Below are 15,405 nucleotides of genomic sequence, written 5' to 3' on the forward strand. Positions count from 1 at the left end.
ACTGCCTTTAACAAAACACATTCACTCTGACATTTCCCATTTCCATCAAAACAGCTCGCGAACTTTGAAAGCATTCGGCAAAATCAAACATTTCACAAGTATCCATCAAAGCAAATCTTCCCAAGTCATTTGAGAACTCAAGTTATGACAGGCTGAATTACGGATGTCAGCCAGTCCTGCATAAGACAGAATGGTCCTGTATTTAAAGTGACAGGTTTGATCTCACATTTGAACAGTTGAGGACACGGCATTTTTTATTCTGTTTTAATGTTTATCCATCCATCCATTCATCCATCCATCCATCCATCCATCCATGGATGGATCAATGGATAAACTAAAATAACTATTGCACTGAATTCCATTTAGTGGCTATAAAAATTTATTTATTGTCACCGGCCACTCAAATCTAAAAAGGCTATATATTGCCCCTTATTTTCCGAAAACAGAAACTGAGCGTCTATTATTTCACCCAGCTGAAGTTGGCAGCCTGTTCCAGCGTGGATGTTCACTCTCAGAGACATGCAACGGTTTGGTGAGCACCGGGCACGGAGCTGATTGAAATATTGTTGCATTCGGAGCTCTTTGTACACAGTGTTGGCACGCGAGATAAATGGACTCCGCAGACCAACGGCCATCAGTCCTTTAGCCGGTGTTTTAGGACCATCCATCAAGACCTCCTTACCAGCGTTTGGGGAGAGAGTGTATTTAGTGCCGGAGAAATATTTCCCCCAACACATCAGGTAATGAGCTCTGCAGATCAAACCTGCCACATGTGAAGCGATGGGCGTATGTGCTAAAACTCCAGATCTGCTTTTTTTTTGCTGTCGACGGGGTATTTTTAGCTTGCTGTAAGGTTAGTGACTGGAGCAGAGGTAATTACAGCCGTTTCAAAAAGGGGCTCAGGTCTGTACTGCAATAATAAAGGTGGATGCTGGGTTTCTCTCTCTCTGGCGGCCAGCGGTAACGGTCGCGGATCTGTGAACGAGTGACTCATCAGCCTGAAAAGAGGAGCGCGGCGCAGGAAAAGCTTCCTCCAATGAAGAGCCAGTCATTAAATGAGATGGGAAGAGGTTGAGGCTGGCCATGGATTTTTGCAATAAAAACGGTTTTAATCATACGCTCGATTCAAGACATCGATCTCCTTCCGAGCTGTCATGTGCTCTAATATCATGTCTGAGATGTCGGCTGGAACTGTTTAGGGGGAATCAAACTGCAATAAAATATACAATTAATCGGATATAATATAGATCATATTATCCTCATCACTATTCATTTGCATTACGGACTCATTGATTTGTTTTTGTGTACAATGATTAAACCCTATTAAAATACAGAATTGACTGGTTTATTACAAAAGAACATTGATGAATCATAAGATGTTTTTTTTTTTTTTTTTAGTGATCAAGTAAACATTTTATTTAAGAAAAAAAATATAGATATTTTTAAATTAAAAAACATGAGCCTTTTATTCAGTAATTTGTTTAAAAAATATTGGAATAATTTTCTTCAAATTTATTGTAAAATCAAATAAGAAACATAATCAATGAGCAGTTGAGTAAACGTTTTATAAAAACTCCCATAAAATAAAATTAAATAAATAAAAACACTAAATAACAAGTAACCAACTGTAAGCTTTTCAATGAAAAAAATATTTTCAATTTAAATTTTTTTTAAATAATTATATTTTATTGTTTTATATATATATATATATATATATATATATATATATATATATATATATATATATATATATAGATATATATATATATATATATATATACATACACACACACACACACACACACACACACACACACACACACACACACACACACACACAACACTTGACACCGTCTCGGACAAATCCCATACTACGAGTCAATAAACAAATAACAATGACAACATAGTTTAGCAAGTGACAGAAAATAGAATAAAGAAGTAAAATGAAATAATTAAATATGTAAAATAAGTAAATTAAATCAGAGGTTGAGTGGCTGGTTTGCTCATCCAGATATAAAAAGAAATAAAATAAAGAAAAGAAATAACCCCAAACACTGAAAAATGTTTCAATAGAATGAGTCCTAAGAAATCTGTCTTTCAATCTGTATTACCGAAGTCATGTCTGCAATCCACATTTAAATAAGATGTGTTTTTAATGTTTGAACTATTTTTAATGGATTTTTTATGGTTTTCCTGATATATGGTTTGCTTTGTATTCACTAGGAATGTCCCTATCAGGTTTTTTTTTGCCCTCAAGTCAGAATCATTTGATTTTGAGAATCTACCGATACCAAAACCTGATCTGAAACTTCTATTGTACATAAATAAAGAAGAGCGAAGAAACAGATCTAGAATGTTCCTTATTTTTTATTTAATTGACCTTATTTAAACATTCAACAACTCTGTTTACAAACAGAGCACTTCTGTAAAGTAGCTTGAGCAATCAAGTAATAAATAACAATATTTCTTCACCTCTTGCAATTCTAAGTTTACATATCTCACAGTTTGCTATGACAATGTTGTTGTCATCAACTTTATAGTACCTCCAGATGGCAGACATGCTCGGATTGTTGCTAGATCAGGTATGGTTGTGGCCGAAAGTTATGAAAATTATTTATATTATTTATTAAATTTCCCATTAATTATATTTTATTAATGTCTACCCCCATCCCAACTATAAACCCAACCGTCACAGTAATGTAAAAACGGTAGTTGTACCAAGTATTATTTATGTTTTTTTTTTTTAATTACCTAATACAGTTTTTAGTTTAACACATACTTAATCTATAAAAAAGCAATACTAAAATGCTTTTCAGCATCATTACTTGATATTTCGAACATATTTCAAGATGTGATATAGGCTCTTTACATGTTACTTGAGCAATATCACATGAGTAGCAGTGTGATGTGGCTGTATACCAGCACTTGTGGAAGGCATGTGTGCCTTAGTGTCCCACCAGTGACGATATGCAGCTATCTTGCACTGCTACTAGTGTTATATTGCATTTTTACAACAGTTCAACAGCATAATTGTGTATATAAAAAAGGAAATTAAACATGGAGAGTCTCAAAATCCTTTTGTAAGAGGAACTAATTTCTTCCGCCATTCATTCATATCTCTAGCTGACCATCAGAACAGCAGAAACTGCTGCTACTTCACCAACATTATTTTAGAGCTAGTGTTTGAATGATAGTGTAACATTTAAAAATTATAAGGCTGAACGGCATGAAATGCCATTAGTTGACAGATTTCCCAGTATTCCTCTGTTGCAATCAGGAGATCACAATAATTAACCCATAAAAAGCCAAAGCTAAGCAAACACTACCAGATTACTGTTATGATTGTGATAAGGAAAAATGCTAAACAAATGCAGGCATTTCTTCTCTTTCTTTTTACTGCACTATTGAAAACTAAGGATACTCCAAAAAGGAGAATCATCAGAAACAAACAGATAGACAACCAAAAATTAACTCAGGGTTATACAAAGAGTTGCCAACACAAAATACATACATTCTTGATATGCGAGTCCCATCTCACACTTAATACAGTACAATTATATGGCATAAATACAGCACTACAACATACAAAAGAGAGAGAGATCGACTTAGAAAGTGATTTTTCCCGTTTATTAATAATGATTAGATCAGCAGTAGTTTGAAATTACGCTGAGTTTTTCTTCTCTAAGGGCTTATTATGCGGTCTCTGTCGCCATCTTGTGGCGGAGCCACAACCGTCTTTGCTCTGCTCATTATGACAGGCTGATGGCCACGAATGCGATTAATCTCTAAAATTATAAATATTTAAAATAGGCACTATCCTTATGAATAAACGGCATAGTTGCAATTTAAACAACAACATTTCCACCACATTTAGGGACATTATGTCGTCCAACAGCAGCAATATTTGTCAAACTGTCGTGAGTTTATTGATCTACTGTCACTCTATGTGGGCGAAGTAATACACAAGAGTGAAGAGGCTGTATTAGTGTTATTCCAAAAATATCACACAGCTAATATCAGCCAATCAGATTCAAGAACCAGACAGAAATGTTGTGTGTGTGTGTATATATATATATATCTAATGACATAGCTAAGATTTCCACATTTGCATGAATCATTCTGACAGTTTTTTACATTTTTTTTGCATTTATTATTATCAGAATTATCAATATTGAGATGTCTTCTTTAGCATTATATAATAATAATAGTAATATATATTAATAATAATACAAAATATATAAAACACAAAACTAAACTTACGACTTGACCATATAATACATGCATGCACACATGCATGCACCCTTAAAATGTAATTAAAATCCAATTGATCAATTAAATAAGACTTTGCAGAATGTGGCTATAAAAACTAATTATACACATTTCTTTTCATAATTAATTATGCTGATATTCTTAAATTTTAAAGTCAATGACACCAAATGTTGAGCCACAATTTCAATTCACAAAATCATACGTTATGAAGTTAAACAGTCGACTTCATTGCCAACTTGTTTTTCCATCATCGCAATTTGTTTTCACTGAATGGGAAAAAGAAGCAGGTTTGAAGAACCTCACTGGAAGGGTAAATGATACAGATTTGCAGTTGCAGTCAGGCTACTCCTTTAAACCTCAATCCAAACCTTATTGTGTTGGGAAATGGAAAGTCATGCACTCGCCGGAAACAATTACTGCCGGGTGCGACACCATCAGATCCGTCTACAGCCATTCAGATCATTTCAACAGTTCATCTTAAATGAACCGCTTCAACTCGGAGCCGCAGGATAACCTCTGAGGACTCTTCACAACCGCCCAAACCACGCTTTGAAGTTCAGTGAGAAGACAGAGCTCTTACCCAACACATCTCATCCTCACAGCGAGAGCGTTCTCATACACATTTCCATTAAAAACCCAACACCGGAAAACAGAGCAAGAGGCATTTGGAAGATGTGTGTACAGAAAACCGCAGTCAAAACAGACACGGCGCTCACAGGGCGGTGTGTTTTTCAGCAGTGTCATTCATTTGACAGACTCACTTCCACACTTCGACAGCAAATCACAACATGTTGCTTTTTGCACAGATTTGCGAATGTGTGTGCAGTCACGCGCTGGTACACTGAGTCACCTTTTCAAGGCTACTTTCTGCATTTCGTCTCTGTTTTGTTTCAGAATGCTGATTACATCTTGCACATCTGGGCTTCTCAATTAGTCGTCCGCAACCAAGGAGAAAACTAGCATTTGCCGGCATTCGTCAGAATCGACTAAGAACACTATTTGGACCTTTAATTTTGCTCATGGCTAAACAGTTTGTACTACAGTACGTGGTATGACTGTGCAATATGACAGTTAATAGTGTGTGGACAAAACAAAAAGTGTTTCTTGCCTGTCTTGTTTATTTCGTTGTCACAAAACGCATTGGTTACAGATAGTAATACTATTTTTTTATAATTTATTTGAGTGCAAATTACTAGGAAGACAGAAACGAGTGAGGAAATTGCAACCTTGAAAGTACAAGGTTTAAATTTAGCATTTTATTTAGCCGTATTTTGTATTTTTATGTTGAACCTGTAATCATACGTTTATGAATAGGGTTTTCTATTTTTATTCATATTTATATTTCTACATTTTTATTAAACATTTGCCCTGACGACCTGAATAAAGAAAGAAATCCATGGTTTCCACTACATTCAAAACCCACTCAAAACTTAGGCTTCTGATAGTGTTAGTACCCAGAAAAGCAAAGTCTACTAAGGGAGGTCGAGCCTTCTCATTTATGGCTCCTACACAGACATTGACTTCAGCAGGTAAAAACTCTAATGAAGGACGGCTGCTTCTCACTCAGGGTTGTCTATGCTAATGAGGGAGAGATTAAATCAAAGTGTTTCTTTTATCAAGTTTAATTATAAAAAAAGTATATAAACAATTATTTTTTTACTATTAGTCTCTGGCTATATTCCAGGTTCAAATTACAGGGGGGTAGGGGGGGATTGATCTTTCTAATTAAGGCTTGATCCCCTCTGAAGGATGTCAAAACAAGATGCGTGGGGGGTCTGCCCTTTGAAACGAAGAAAAAAAAAATTCACTCTGATCTGTATATTAAATAATAATGTTCACAATTAAAATAATAGACACCTATTAGACCTTCAGCATGCACTGGGGCGATTTGCTGCCGAGTGTGACGCAGCTGTGATGAGAATCAGAACCTCCAAGTCTGCAGCGGCAGCAGTAATGCAGTTGATGTAGCGGTCCGCTGTGGTAAATAAGAAGCTGAGCTGAAAGGCAAAACTCTCGATTTACCGGTCAATCAACATTCCTACTCTCACCCCAAAGCTCATGACCAAAAGGACAAGATCTCTGATACTAGAGGCCGAAACGAGTTTCTATCGCAGGGCGGCAAGGCGCACACTTATACATAAGGTGAGAAGCTCTGTCACCTGAGATGAGCTTGGAGTAAAGCCCCTGCTCCTCTACATCGAGAGAAGTCAGCTGAGGTGGCTTGGCCATCTGTTTTGGATGCCTCTTGGACATCTACCTATCAAGGTGTTTCAGGCATGTCCCACCGAGAGGAGCCCTCGGGGAAGACCCAGGACCAGTGGAAGGACTATGTCTCTCACTTGGCCTGGGAACACCTCTGGATTCCCCCGAAGGTGCTGGAGGAAGTGTCTGGGGAGAGGGAAGTCAGCGGTTCTCTTTTAAGACTGCTACCCCCTGCGACCCTTCCCCAGGAAAGCAGTAGAAAATGAATGAATGAACAACCATTTGACCACCCCAATAAGGGTTTATACCATTATAAATGCATAATTTAGAGCACCGATATACAGGGTAAGAGTTTAGAAGACATGGAGAAAAACAAGTTCTCTCATAAAATAGGGGTTTGTTTCTACATATTGCCTGAAAAAAAAATTAATATAGATGCATTGTTTGCATAGTTTGTCCTAAAGTAAGCCAAAATTAGGTCAGAATACACTAAATATCCTACAAAACACTGAAAATTGAAATACATTTTATGAAGAAATTAGATGTCATTTAAATAAACATACATTTGATTCACTGAAGCATGTAATACACAAACTAACATTAGCAAAAAAAGTCCCTCCTCCCCCTATGTCAATGTATAATTCGCACACTGGCTACACTCACACAATGTTGTAGAATTTCCACGATATGTCCCCTTTAAGGTGTTGAAAGCATCGTTACATGTTATGAAGTTGCAAATGTGAGATCTTTCCCGACAGTGGCCATTTCAGCATGTCAAAAGTAAAGCGGTCTCTTGTAATTTAGCAGTCCTCTTGTGAATGGAGACTGTGACATTCAGAGACGCATGTTTGTCTCATCGATTTGCGTCTAGCTCAGAAAGCATCGCTCATTCCCGCCGGTCTCCCTTCTTCTCCCCATTCCACCGCCTCCCCTCTGAACAGACGCGGAATACCAATGATATGTGATATTTAAATGCTCGTGATATTTGCACAATTCAAACAGGCGTCTCTCTCTCGCAGGGGTCGCGCTGGTGACAAACACATGCAAATTACCGGTGCAGAAAATGTGCTAATGTCATCCGAAGAGTTCAGAAACAGAGCTCTATAGTGTTCAGAAGAGTAGTCTATTTTAGTGCAGACATCTGATTCGGATGGAAATGTACAGCCTCTAATCAATTGGACAATCAAACGTTTCAGTCAGCTCAGTGACGCAAATTTTTCACAGCGTGCAAATATAAAAATACGTTCAATGTTTTAAGTTCTTTTATAAAAGGAGTAGCAGCAGGACTTGTTATGTGCAACAAAACAGATGCAGATCCGTCAACCCTGAAATGAAATGTGGCATCAATATTGTGCTATGAACTTTCCACCTGCCTGAAAACAAGTCAATTAGGCAGCATCAGCAAAAACAGAAAAAATCGTTAAATGTTGCCATGAATAAAAAATGTGTTTAATACTGGAAAAAGCAATTAATGATATGTTCTTGTGCTCAAGTTGCTATTTTCCATAAAAAAATAACATTACACTTAAATTATTATTATTATTATGATTATCATCATTATTAAACTTGTAATAATCCCGAAATAATGTATTATATTGTGACTGATATTATAATAAATGTGACATTATAATTATTATTAAACATGTAATATTCTCTGAAGAATGTCTGCAAAAAACAATTCAATTATCTTTTAAACATATTTATAAAATATTGTGACTATTGTTATTACTACAAAATTGTAACATTGTGACATTTTATTAGACTTGTAATATTTTCTGAAAAGTATAATAATGTGACTATTATTATAATAAGATTGTGACATTATTATTATTATTATTATTAAACTTGTAATAATCCCAGAAAAATATAAAATTGTGACATTATTAGTGTTATTATTATTTTGTATTATTATTATTATTATTATACTAGTAATATTTGCTGAGGAATATCTGCAAAATATCTTTTTACAAATATATTAAATATTGTGACTATTATTATAATTATTATTATTATTAATATTATAAAATTGCAATATTGTGACATTATTTTTATTATTATTATTAGACTTGTAATATTTTCTAAAAAAATATTATATTCTGACTTATAATAAATTGTGACATAATAATAATAATAATAATAATAATTATTATTATTATTATTACAACTACTACTACTACTACTACTACTATTAAACTTGTAATATTCCCTTAAGAATACCTGCAAACACAATTATTACACAATATTATCTTTTACAATCATTTACAATGTTGTGACTATTATTATTAAATTTGTAATATTCTCTGTAGAATGTTTGCAAAACACAATTATACTATTTAAAAAATATTTAAAATCTTGTTACTATTATTATTATTATTATGCTATTACACTTGAAACTTGAAGAATGTCTTCTAAACATTACTTTTTAAAAATATATAAAATATAGTGATTCTCAATAATATTATTAATAATAATAACATTAGTAGTATTATTAGTAATAGTATTGAATTTAAAATATTATTATTATTATTTCTTTTTTATTATATTGTATTAAACTTTGAAAATCTGCAGTTAAAGTGTTTGTTTACCCAAAAAAAAAAAAAAACCCAATATTTAGTCAACTCAAAAATGATTTTATTGTGCATTATTTGTGCTGAAAACTAATTTTTCTGCTTCACATTTTTCTAAAAACCACGATAAATTGTTTTTCATGACTTTTTTGATAAATAGAAAGTAAAAAAAGAACTGAACTTATATTAAACAAAATATATTATACATGACTTTATGATCACTTTTAATCAATTTAAAAATGAAAAAAATATTGTCCTAAAATAAAATAAAAAATTAAATAAAAAAATAAAAATACATTTATCTTTGGTATTTTGTTCATATTTTGCTTTATATTTTTATATTATATTTGTTTATATTTTGATTTTTAGGTAATATTAATAAATGTTAACTAAAAGCAATTGCAAAACAACAACAACAAATTAAATAAATTAAAAAACAAAGAAATGTAAAATGTAAAATGAAAAAAATCTTTATTAAAAAAAACTAAAGTGAAAAAGAGTAAATAAATATAAAATCAAACTATAAACCAAATAAACTATATATGACTCTAAAGTATATGACTTTATTTCTTTCTAAAAACCACAGTCAGAATAGTTTTAGCTTCCAAAAGTGCATAAATGTGACATAAAACTAACAAATACTTCACCAGGGGGTTAACACACGTCTTCAGATCATTGCGTTTCTCTAACACATATTTCTTAAACTCAAATTACTGACTTCCATTGGCAGAAGGCCATAACATCAGTCGAACATAACTTAATGACAACATGTTATACTTTCATTATATCTATACCAAACTGAGAGCACTTAACTTTAAAACAGAACTAAAGCACATAATAATCTGCATGTGCAAATAAACCACTGGATCAAAGATAATAATGTTGTAAATAATAGGATAAGTCATGGATATTAATTTCGTTTAGCCTGTATATGTTTTTGACTCTCAAAATGCCAGTGAACATCTTTAATGGTCTATTGAAGACAAAAAATAAATAAATAAAAAATTCCCAGTCAGCCTGAAGGCGAGTAAATAACCAGCAGATATTAATGTCTGGGTGAACTGTCTCTTTAAATGTTAACCGCACCTGCTCTCATTAGTGACCCGCTCACTTCATTTCCTTGAAATTAATCACGGAGTGGCTGTGGCTTAAAAGGTTATTGATTGCCTAAAATGTCAAGACGTTCAACGGGTTTGTAAAGCGAGTGATTTGAAAACGTCTCTCCCGTTACGGAAACAGAAAGCAGCATTGAGCTCGGGAGGAATCTAACGGTTATTAACACAATAACACAGCTTGAGATAATGGAGCAGGAAACAACAGTTGAAATGCCCCAGACGACTGATATGTTCACTTGTGTTGCGCTGAGAGCATCGTGTGCTGTTCGGAAAGTGCCAAGTGAGAAAGCAGTACTGTAAACATTATTGTGTGTTACTGGAAATCATCACTTATGCTCACACTGTAAAAAAGTGATTAGTTACTTAAAGAGAGAGTAAACTAGGGCTGGATGATATGGCAAAAAATTATATCACGATATATATTACTTAATTTTGGTCGATACGATATAATTCTGATATCGATATGAACAATATTAAAAAGACAAAAATAAAACAATGCCAAGAATGCATGCAATAGATGTCTGTACCTACAAATGTCTGCAAACTGAATTTGCTAAGTCAATAATACCTCCAGGCTCTTATGACTTTTTTTTTTTTTTTTTTTATAAAAAAAGTTTTTAAAAAATTCTAATGTTTTAAATTTGTATTTAAAATCTTTTTATTTGTATTTAGCCTTTACAAACAGAATCGAAATTAATATATACTGGGAAACACTCTCACATTCCATTCACACACACACACACACACACACACACACGCACGCACGCACACACGTTTGTTTTTGTGAAAAGTGGGGACATTACATAGGTTTCCATTAATTTTATATGGTCCAAACCGTATATTATATTGCCCTCACCCCACCCCACCCCTAAATCCAACCATCACAGGAGACTGTGTGCAGCTTTACTCTCTAAATAAACTCATTCTGTAGGATTTATAAGCATTTTGAGTATTGAGGACGTCACTAATGTCCTCATATTTCACCTTCTTTTTGTAATACCTGTGTCATACTTATGTCATTATACAGATTTGTGTCCTGATGTCACAAAAACACGTACACACACACACACACACACACGCACACACACACGCCAATTTACTTGATCCAATTCACCTGTAGCGCATGTGTTTGGACTGTAGGGGAAACTGGAGCACCCTAAAGGAAACAAGGAGTGGTTAGGCTACCCATGTGTAAACTGGCCACTCCCTGTGGCCACCCCAATATGATTTTGCTGTTGATATTATTAACTTAAATGTACTTGCGATATTCGTACTTCACAATATTTCAACAAACAAATAAATAAATAAATAATTCATTAAATTAATAAATATTAGCCACTAAATTATTGCGGATTGATTGGTGCCACTGACGTAGCTGATTTACTGCTCCTCCCCCTTCCCGATCCTTGTTGACAGCACGCACACACTTTTAATAGACAGCAATGGCAATTTAATATTGACCTTAAAGTTCATTAAAACTGTATTAATGAAACTGTGGGTCAAAAAGGAATATGGATAAATGACATTATCAGAGTCTGTATAGTAAGTGTATGTTTGTGTTTGTGTGTATAGTAATGTCTTTTGCTTATTTGTTTGTTTTATTAACTAATTAATTAATTAATCTTCATTAATTTTAGACATGGCGTATGCGGTATGCTGTACAAAAATGTTTGTGAAAAATAACTGAAAAGTTATTTATATATATGAAGTGTTTTTAAACTAAATATTGATTTTTATTTTATTGAATTTGAATTTATTGATTTTTTTAGGAATAAATTGCAATATTTAAAAAGTAATCAATTAAACGAATTGAAAACCACATTATTTAATTAGCTAGAAACAAAAATATAACATTACACTGAATTCAATATGGGCGAGGCAGTGGCAAAGAAAGTCGCTGGTTCGAACCTCGACTCAGTTGGCGTTTCTGTGTGGAGTTTGCATGTTCTCCCTGCCTTCGCGTGGGTTTCCTCCGGGTGCTCCGGTTTGAGTGTGTGTGGATGTTTCCCAGAGATGGGTTGCGGCTGGAAGGGCATCCGCTGCGTAAAAACTTGCTGGATAAGTTGGCGGTTCATTCCGCTGTGGCGACTGCAGATTAATAAAGGGACTAAGCTGACAAGAAAATGAATGAATGAATGAATTCATTATTATTAATTATTATTATATGTGTGTGTGGCAACCTGTGTCGGCCTCTTCTGGCCACCCCTAAGAAAATTTTCTGGGTGTGCCACTGAGAGGAAACCCACACCAACATGGGGAGAACATGCAAACTCCACACAGAAATGCCAACTGGCCCAGATGGGATTCAAACCATCGACCTTCTTGCTGTGAGGCGACAGTGCTAACCACTGAGCCACCCAGTGTACATTTAACATCATCTTTTTTTTTGTTGTTGTCAAAGACAAAACGGAGAGTGTTTGTAGTTAAACATCTCTCTTCTTTTTCATTTCTGACACCGATCCTCTGCTGTGCTTTTGGGTTTGTCTTGATTCAGTGTGTCAGTCGCTGACTCGGGTCCAAAGGGAGAATTTTTTTTCCACACCATAAATTGAACAGAGACCACATTTACTGAGATACTGAGAGCCTCAAAGCTCAGAGTGCTCATGTCAGCAGATTTAGGGTCAGTCGCACAGACACATGGCTGATTTAGGGGATGCGTTTTAGCACAAACAACCCAAGAACCCCAGAGACAGTGTTGGTTAGCAGTGCTGCCCTACTGTAGCTTAGCATGTGTATTTTATCATCTTTCTGATTTTGAATTGACCTGTTTAATTGTGTTTTAGCCTTTCTGAGTTTTGTTCTTGAACCGATTGATCTGTCAGAAATGTGAAAGCGATTATTAATCTCAGTTATTTCTGGTCCAAGAGGGCTGTAAAAACCGTGAGTTTTTATTTATAAATTTATTATAACTAGGATGATTTTTTTTTAGCATTATTAGTGTTTAAAATAATTATTCTGATGATAAATTGATAAATGATAAATTGTATTTTCAGGATTTTTTGGATAAGATAAAGTAAAACTAACAGCATTTATATTAAATAGAATATCTTATAAATATCTTTGTTCACTTTTTATTCAGTTAAATATTAAATAAATTGTCCGTTATTGAATAAAAAAAAAAAAGAAAAGTATTTTATATACCAAATTTATATACGTAAAAGCAACAAATGTAAAAGCAACAAGAAATGTAAAAGTAACAAATCAAAATAAGTGAAAAATATTCAAAAACAATCATAATAAATTAATGTTAAATATAATGAATTAAAAAATGAACTAAAACCAAATAAACAACAGAAATGCCTTTATTATTCACTTCGATAAATGTATTAATTAGTAAAATATTCCTAATGAATGAACCAATTTTTAAAAGTAAAACTCGTTATGGTACTTTTGAAATATAATAACAATATATCATGTTAATATTAACCAACACTACTGTTTTGTGTATTCATGACATTCAGAAGTGTTTCTTGAGCCCAAATCAACATAACAAAATGGTTTACTTTATAAAGGATTAGATTACACTAAAACAGGAGTAATAATGGGGAAAATTCAGCTTTGAATTATAGAAACAAATGACATTTCAAAATACATTTACACTGCAATTGTTTCTTTTAAACTGAAATAATATCTCACAATATTAAAGGTTGTATAAATCTTTTTTTGTTCAGTCCCAGCTTATGAGCAATAAATAAATAAATATTAATAAAAATAAATATATAAATATTTTTGTTCAGTTCCAGCTCATGAGCAATAAATAAATAAAATATTTAAAAAATAAATAAATAAACAGACATATTTTGTTCAGTTCCAGCTTCATTAACAATAAATAATTAAAATAATAATGAAATAAATAAATTACTATATTTTAAAAAATATTTACAGTGAAAACGTTTAAACTAAAATAATATTTTACAATATTAAATATTACACACATATATATATATTGTTTAGGTTTAGCTCCTGAGCAATAAAATAAATAAAAATAAATAAATATTTTTGTTCAGTTCCAGCTTCATTAACAATCAATAAATAAAATAATAAAAATAAATACATGCATTTTTAAAATACATTTACACTGGAAACACTTATTTTAAACTGAAATAATATTTCACAATGTTAAAGGTTTTCTATATAAATATTTTTTTTAGTTCCAGCTCATGAGCAATAAATAAAGAAAATAATAATAAAATAAATAAATAAATAAATACATATTTTTGTTTAGTTCCAGCTTCATTAACAATAAATAAAGAAAATAATAATACAAATAAAATAAATACATTTTAAAACACATACACTGGAAACAATTTTTTTAAACTGAACTAAATGTCACAATATTAAATGATTTATATATACATATTTTTTGTTCAGTTCCAGCTCACGAGCAATAAATAATAATAATAATAATAATAATAATAATAATAATAATAATAATAAATAAAAAAATAAAAAAATAGATAAAAAAATAAACAAACTACATTTTAAAATACATTTATACTGGAAACAGTAATTTTAAACTGAAATAATATTTCACAATATAATTTTTTATAAAACATGTTAAATAAATCCATAATAATAATAATAATAATAACAACAACAACAACAAACTAAAAAAAATTAATAAACTTAAATAAAATTTAAATCTAACATTTCTAACCAGCAATGTAAGTTACTCTGTTAACATTTGTGAAGCGCTAGAAATCAGTCATCAGTCAAACACATGAAGCTAAGAGATGTTGATCTATACAAGAATATAACGATATCTCAGAAATAAGTCTATTTCAGAAATAAGTCTATAGAGCACACAGAAAGCATTGTGGGTTTTGATAGGTCTGTTGTTTCACCTGTTTGTGTTTATTTTGCTATCATAATCACAGAATCTTCAGATGTCTGCTGGAGAAAAGCCTTCATCTTCAAAACCAAGAAACAATCTACAGAAATAGTTCACGTCATTAGAGATTGTGCGAGCTCTGGAAATCCTTGCAAAATATGAAGTTAATCATTTGCTGTGAAAAAAAAGAAAGAAAGAAAGATTAATTCATTTCCATAATGAGAAATTATATAAATGACAGTTGCTCTGACTGGTGTTCTGTGTGATGCAATCCGATTTGAAACATGTTGGTTTAAGTGAGAAATAATTGCATTTTGAAATGGGTTTAATATTGAATAAATTATATTTGGCAAAAAAACACTTAGGTTTAAATTAGATGACTTAAATTAAAATAAATAAAAGGTGAATACATACTTAAATA

General features: G+C 32.4%; 2 protein-coding genes across 7 annotated transcripts in view; both read right to left on the reverse strand.

The window, feature by feature from the left end:
- agap3 (ArfGAP with GTPase domain, ankyrin repeat and PH domain 3) overlaps window positions 1–15,405 on the reverse strand; it is a 985,397-nt gene that overhangs the window by 473,816 nt on the left and 496,176 nt on the right. The gene's annotated exons all lie outside the window — the stretch shown is intronic.
- asic1c (acid-sensing (proton-gated) ion channel 1c) overlaps window positions 1–15,405 on the reverse strand; it is a 215,793-nt gene that overhangs the window by 123,592 nt on the left and 76,796 nt on the right. Inside the window, exon 1 of one of the 6 annotated variants that reach the window (XM_021470130.3) lies at window positions 7,135–7,326. The gene's annotated coding sequence lies outside the window, so the exon portion shown is untranslated. 6 annotated transcript variants of the gene reach the window in all.

Source organism: Danio rerio, chromosome 24, assembly GCF_049306965.1.
Source record: "Danio rerio strain Tuebingen ecotype United States chromosome 24, GRCz12tu, whole genome shotgun sequence".
Classification (NCBI taxonomy): Eukaryota; Metazoa; Chordata; class Actinopteri; order Cypriniformes; family Danionidae; genus Danio; species Danio rerio.